Source organism: Heterodontus francisci, chromosome 43 (assembly GCF_036365525.1).
Source record: "Heterodontus francisci isolate sHetFra1 chromosome 43, sHetFra1.hap1, whole genome shotgun sequence".
Classification (NCBI taxonomy): domain Eukaryota; kingdom Metazoa; phylum Chordata; class Chondrichthyes; order Heterodontiformes; family Heterodontidae; genus Heterodontus; species Heterodontus francisci.
The window spans coordinates 30,375,021-30,382,275 of record NC_090413.1 but is presented as its reverse complement, the minus strand read 5'-3'; positions in this window follow the sequence as shown (position 1 = coordinate 30,382,275).

Sequence of the window (7,255 nt, the reverse complement as noted above, 5' to 3'; positions counted from 1 at the left end):
GTTTTATGAACCATGTCATCAATCACAACATGATTCCTTTCACAAAGACCATTGCTAAAATGGCTCTAACCAGCTATATTCCTGACAATGATATTTATATTCTCACACGTATCTCTAAACTCCTTGTCAACGAATTCACCTCCATTAACGGTCAAAAACTTTGCTTGTGCTCCAAGTCCAGTCCGTATCCATTTTTCCATAATTTTATCTATATTAACTTTCTTGTTCTTACAATATATTAGTGTAGAAATACATGCCAAAGATGTGCGGGTTGATAAGTAAATTGGCCATTGTAAAAATTATCCCTAGTGTAGGTAGGTGGTAGGAGAATTGAGGGAAGGTGGGGATGTGAGAGGGAAAATGGGATTAACGTAGGATTAGTATAAATGGGTGGTTGATGGTTGGCACGGACTCGGTGGGCTGAAGGGCCTGTTTCAGTGCTGTATCTCTCTATGACTCTATAAATCTTGTAGCAAGGTCAATAAAATGCATGATGAAAACATTTCTGGTCGCCACACTACCAGAAGGACGTGGAGGCTTTGGAGAGGGTACAGAAGAGGTTTACCAGGATGTTGCCTGGTCTGGAGGGCATTAGCTATGAGGAGAGGTTGGATAAACTCGGATTGTTTTCACTGGAACGACGGAGGTGGAGGGGTGACATGATAGAGGTTTACAAAGTTATGAGCAGCATGGACAGAGTGGATTGTCAGAAGCTTTTTCCCAGGGTGGAAGAGTCAGTTACTAGGGGACATAGGTTTCAGGTGAGAGGGGCAAAGTTTAGAGGGGATGTGCGAGGCAAGTTCTTTACACAGAGGGTGGTGAGTGCCTGGAACTTGCTGCTGGGTGAGGTGGTGGAAGCAGGTACGATAGCGACGTTTAAGAGGCATCCTGACATACATGATTAGGATGGGAATAGAGGGATACGGTCCCCGGAAGTGCAGAAGGTTTTAGTTTAGGCAGGCATCAAGATCGGCGCAGGCTTGGAGGGCCGAATGGCCTGTTCCTGTGCTGTACTGTTCTTTGTTCTTGTTCTTTGTCCCATACCTTTAGATCCTTGGCAACCACCTTGTTAAAGTCATGCGCCAATGGAAGAAAGACATGGAGGCATCCTTCAATACTTCTGACAGATTTCATAATTCTCACTAATCTCTTCTATTAGCCTCATATACTCCTTATCAACTACACCTGAACCTTTAACAAGATTTTTAACTGTTGACAAGTAGGGTGGCTAACTTGTCTGTGTAACTTTAAGACAATTTTTTTTCTTTCTTATTCTTATTACTGGATGCATTAATACATGCCTAACACACTGATGAGAAATGTCCTGACTGGGTAAATTGCAGATCAACCTATTTCCCAAAAATAATTGCCTTATTTTGTTCCATGTCAAGTTTGATTTGTGCCTTTTTTCATGGAAGGTTTACTCAACAGCTCAGGTATTTCACTAGAGACTACATCCATACTTATAAAATAGCTTAATCTAGCTATTTTACAAGGGATTCACTCGAGTGACCGCAAGATGCTGTCATTGCCAAACCTAAAGCAAGTAGCATTGTATATTCCTTAACCTTGCATTGATCATCACTACTTCTAACCAATCTTCTCCACATACTGTTGAAGTACATGCAATAATACTGCAAAATTAAAGGAGTCTACAACTAATACATACATCACAGGATTAAAACTCCTTGTGACCAATATAATCTGTTCATATACATCATTATCTTCATCCTCTTCCTCAGAATTATTTCTTGGTGTGTCATTTCAAAAAAACTGCCTCCTTGCTTTGGGCAATCGACCGCAAAATGATACTTGGAGTCACATCTGAAGCACCAAATAACTTTTCCTTGGACATTCCTGAGATTTATTTGCCCATTATTACTGTTCCAGTTTTGCCTTCTGTTGATATAACCAGATTTACGATACGTGCTTTCATCACCATTCTGTCGGTCTTTAATCCTTCCATTACATTGATGCTTGTGTCCCATATTTGGGCTATTTCAAAATCTGGTAACCATCAAGTCTTCTATTATTTGTGTCATGGTGGAATGTCTCATTTGTTTCATGATGGCTGAAAGGAATGGCTGTTTCTCCAGGAATTTCTTTTAAAGTAGCAGTCATCTGATCCAACAGAGTCTCATTCTCCGAGATCTGAATGCCAATTAGGACCAGTTGCCTGTTCATATGTGGCACCTTAACACAATCTAGTAATTTAAATGCTAGTATCGATTCAGGGATTCCCCAACGTGGACTCTGTCAACCTTTTGTATAATTTTCTAAAATCCATGATGTACTCTTCCATGGAATGACCTTCCTTTTTCTGAAAGCTGTCAAATTCTGACCTGGCCTCATAGGCATTTAACAGGTCATCTTTCTTGTATATTTCATCCATGTGTTCTATTAGAGAGTCAAAACCTTCAGCACAAAACCTTTCAGAAAATACCTTACTTCTGACTACTTTATTCAGGAAGCAACCATGCTAGTCAATGTTTGGTTTTCTTTTTGGTAAAATAGTAACCCATGTCCATATATCAATCTCATTCTATCACTGGTCATATGGTTGAAACTCCGAGAACATACTCACGAACATAAGAATTAGGAGCAGGAGTAGGCCACTCGGCCCCTCAAGCCTGCTCCTCCACTCAACAAGAGAACATCGGAGGGTAGTCGTATCCTAACAATTTAAACTCGCTTTCTGCTGTTTTCCACCTTGGCTGCAGGGATTTCAAGTTTTATGTTCCAAAGAAAAAAAAAGTTGTAGTTTCCAATATCCACCTGCTACCATGTCAAATCTCAGATAGCCAGATGGTGAAGGATTGAATACTGGAGCCTAATCTCTATTCACCGACAAGCTTTTATCTACAGAGAAACACATTGCATATTGCGTACCTCCAACAAAAACCCCTATTTCAACTTGATCCTGTATATGTGTATATATTTTATATATATAATATTTGTGAGCACAGGTGATTCCCCAATGAATACCCACCTCCTGAATGCAATTAACATCCAATTGATTTATAACTAACAACTTTTATTTTCTGCTCATTGGGTTGAGAGATGTTAGTGTTGGGAAACTGAAATTTTGGGGGTAATTTTGACTTTGGACGACAGTGTAAAATGGGCAACATTGGATCAACTGATGAAAATGAAAACCGGGAGAGATGTCTAATGGGCAGCTGATCTGAAATTGCCCGTTTTACATGATTGGCATTTCTGTTTCATGCATTCACTTGCTGTTTTATATTGTTTTAGCACTGTAGCACAATCACTGGCCCCCGATGCAAGAACCACAAAAGTAAACTTGGCAGATTTATTAGGACCAGCAGCTAGGATCTTAGGAATGTTCAAAACCAAGACAGATCATTCTGATCCAATTAGTCAACTCAAATACATACAGTAATCACCAAGAAATCAAACAGGGAATTCAGAAGAAACCTGTCTATCCAGAGAGTGGTAAAAATGTAGAACTCTCTTTCACAGGGAGCAGTTGAGGTGAATAATATGGTTGCATTTATGGGGAAGCTAGATAAGCATGTCAGACAAGGCAGTGGTGGTGTAGTGGTATTATCACTGGACTAGTAACCTGGACTAGTGATCTGGAGACATGGGTTCAAATCCCACCACAGCAGAAGGTGGAATTTGAATTTAATTAAATCTGGAATTGAAAGCTAGTCTAATGATGGCCATGAAACCATTGTCAATTGTTGTAAAAACCCATCTGGTTCACAAATGTCCTTTAGGGAAGGAAATCTGCTGTCTTTACCTCTGGCCTACTTGTGACTCCAGACTCACAGCAATGTGGTGAACTCTTACATAGAGTCATAGAGTTATGCAGCACAGAAACAGGGTCCATGGCCCATCATGTCCGTGCCAGCCATCAAGCACCTATCTATGCTAATCACATTTTCGCACTTGGCCTGTAGCCCTGTATGCTATGGCGCTTCAAGTGCTCATCTAAATACTTCTTAAATGTTGTGAGGGTTCCTGCCTCTACCAGCCCTTCAGGCAGTGTGTTCCAGATTCCAACCACCCTCTGGGTGAAAAAAGATTTCCTCAATCCCCCAAACCTTCTGCCCCTTAACTTAAATCTATGTCTGCTGGTTATTGACCCCTTTGCAAAGGGAAAAAGTGTCTTCCTAACTATGCCCCTCATAATTTTGTATACCTCAATCAGGTCCCCCCTCAGCCTTCCCTGCTCTAAGGAAAACAACCCTCGCCTATCCAGTCTCTCTTCATAGCTGAAATGCTCCAGCCCAGGCAACATCCTGGTGAATCTCCTCTGCACCCACTCCAGTGCAATCACATCCTTCCTATAGTGTGGTGACCAGAACTGTACACAGTACTCCAGCTGTGGCCTAAATTGCATTTTAAACAGCTCTATTATAACCTCCCTGCTCTTAAATTCTATGCCTCGGCTAATAAAGGCAAGTATCCGATATGCCTTCCTAACCACCTTATCTACCTGTGCTGCTGCCTTCAGTGATCTATGGACAAGTACACCAAGGTCCCTCTGACCCTCTCTACTTCCTAGGGTCCGACCATCCATTGTGTATTCCCTTGCCTTGTTAGTCCTCCCAAAATGCATCACCTCACACTTCTCCAGATTAAATTCCATTTGCTACTGCTCCACCCATCTTACCAGCCCATCTATATCGTCCTGTAATCTAAGGCTTTCCTCCTCACTATTTACAACACCACCAATTTTCGTGTCATCTGCGAACTTACTGATCATACCCCCTATATTCACGTCTAAATTATTAATGTACACTACAAACAGCAAGGGACCCAGCACCGATCCCTGTGGTACACCACTGGTCACAGGCTTCCAATCGCAAAAACAACCCTCAACGATTACCCTCTGCCTCCTGCCACTAAGCCAATTTTGGATCCAATTTGCCAAATTGCCCTGGATCCCATGGGCTCTTACCTTCTTAACCAATCTCCCATGCGGGACCTTATCAAAAGCCTTACTGAAGTCCATGTAGACTACATCAACTGCTTTACCCTCATCTACACATCTAGTCACCGCCTCGCTAAATTCAATCAAGTTAGTTCGACATGATCTCCCGCTGACAAAGCCATGCTGACTATCCCTGATGAATCCCTGCCTCTCCAAGCGGAAATTAATCCTTTCCCTCAGAAATTTTTCCAATAGTTTCCCAACCACTGATGTCCTCTGAAATGCCCTAGCAAGCCACTCAGTTGTACCTAACCACTACGAAATCAATAAAAAGGAATGAAACCGGAAGGACCACCCGGCATCGACCTAGGCACCGGAAACGACAACGGCAAACCCAGCCCTGTCAACCCTGCAAAGTCTTCCTTACTAACATCTGGGGGCTTGTGCCAAAGTTGGGAGAGCTGTTCCACAGACTAGTCAAGCAACAGCCTGACATAGTCATACTCACGGAATCATACCTTACAGACAATGTCCCGGACACTGCAATCACTATCCCTGGGTATGTCGTGTCCCACCGGCAGGACAGACCCAGCAGAGGTAGCGGGACAGTGGTCTACAGTAGGGAGGTAGTTGCCCTGGGAGTCCTCAACATCGACTCTGGACCCCATGACGTCTCATAGCATCAGGTCAAACATGGGCACCTCCTACTGATTACCACCTACCGCCCTCCCTGAGCTGATGAGTCAGTACTCCTCCATGTTGAACACCACTTGGAGGAAGCACTGAGGGTGGCAAGGGCACAAAATGTACTCTTGGTGGGGGACTTCAATGTCCATCACCAAGAGTGGCGTGGTAGCACCACTACTGACCGAGCTGGCCGAGTCCTAAAGGACATAGCTGCTAGACTGGGTCTGCGGCAGGTGGTGAGAGAACCAACAAGAGGGAAAAGCATACTTGACCTTGTTCTCACCAATCTGCCTGCCGCAGATGCTTCTGTTCATGACTGTATTGGTAGGAATGACAACCGCACAGTCCTTGTGGAGATGAAGTCCCGCCTTCACATTGAGGATACTGTCCATCGTGTTGTGTGGCACTACCACCGTGCTAAATGGGATAGATTTCGATCAAATCTAGCAATGCAAAACTGGGCATCCATGAAGCGCTGTGGGCCATCAGCAGCAGCAGAATTGTACTCAACCACAATCTGTAACCTCATGGCCCGGCATATCCCCCACTCTACCATTACCATCAAGCCAGGAGACCAACCCTGGTTCAATGAAGAGTGCAGGTGGGCATGCCAGGAGCAGCACCAGGCATATCTGAAAATGAGGTGTCAACCTGGTGAAGCTACAACACAGGACTACTTGCATGCCACACTGCATAAGCAGCATGCAAAAGACAGAGCTAAGCGATCCCATAACCAATGGATCAGATCTAAGCTCTGCAGTCCAGCCACATCCAGCCGTGAATGGTGGTGGACAATGAAAGAACTAACTGGAGGAGGTGGCTCCACAAATATCCCCATCCTCAATGATGGGGGAGCCCAGCACATCAGTGCGAAAGATAAGGCTGAAGCATTTGCAACAATCTTCAGCCAAAGGTGCCAAGTTGATGATCTATCTCGGCCCCCTCCTGAAGTCCCCAGCATTACAGATGCCAGACTTCAGCCAATTGGATTCACTCCACGTGATATCAAGAAATGACTGAAAGCACTGGATACTACAAAGGCTATGGGTCCTGACAATGAACCGGCAATAGTACTGAAGACCTGTACTCCAGAACTTGCTGCACCCCTAGCCAAGCTGATCCAGTATAACTACAACACTGGCATCTACCCAGCAATGTGGAAAATTGCCTAGGTATGTCCTGTACACAAAAAGCAGGACAATTCCAACCTGGCCAATTACCGCCCCATTAGTCTACTCTCAACCATCAGCAAAGTGATGGAAGGTGTCATCAACAGTGCCATCAAGCAGCACTTGCTTAGCAATAACCTGCTTAGCGATACCCAGTTTGGGTTCCGACAGGGCCATTCAGCACCTGACCTCATTACAGCCTTGGTTCAAACATGGACAAAAGAGCTGAACTCAAAAGGTGAAGTGAGAGTGACTGCCCTTAACATCAAGGCAGCATTCGACCGAGTATGGCATCAAGGAGTCCCAGCAAAACTGGAGTCAATGGGAATCAGGGGGAAAACTCTCTGCTGGTTAGAGTCATACCTAGCGCAAAGGAAGATGGCTGCGGTTGTTGGAGGTCAATCATCTGAGCTCCAGGACATCACTGCAGGAGTTCCTCAGGGTAGTGTCCTAGGCCCAACCATCTTCAGCTGCTTCATCAATGACCTTTCTTCAA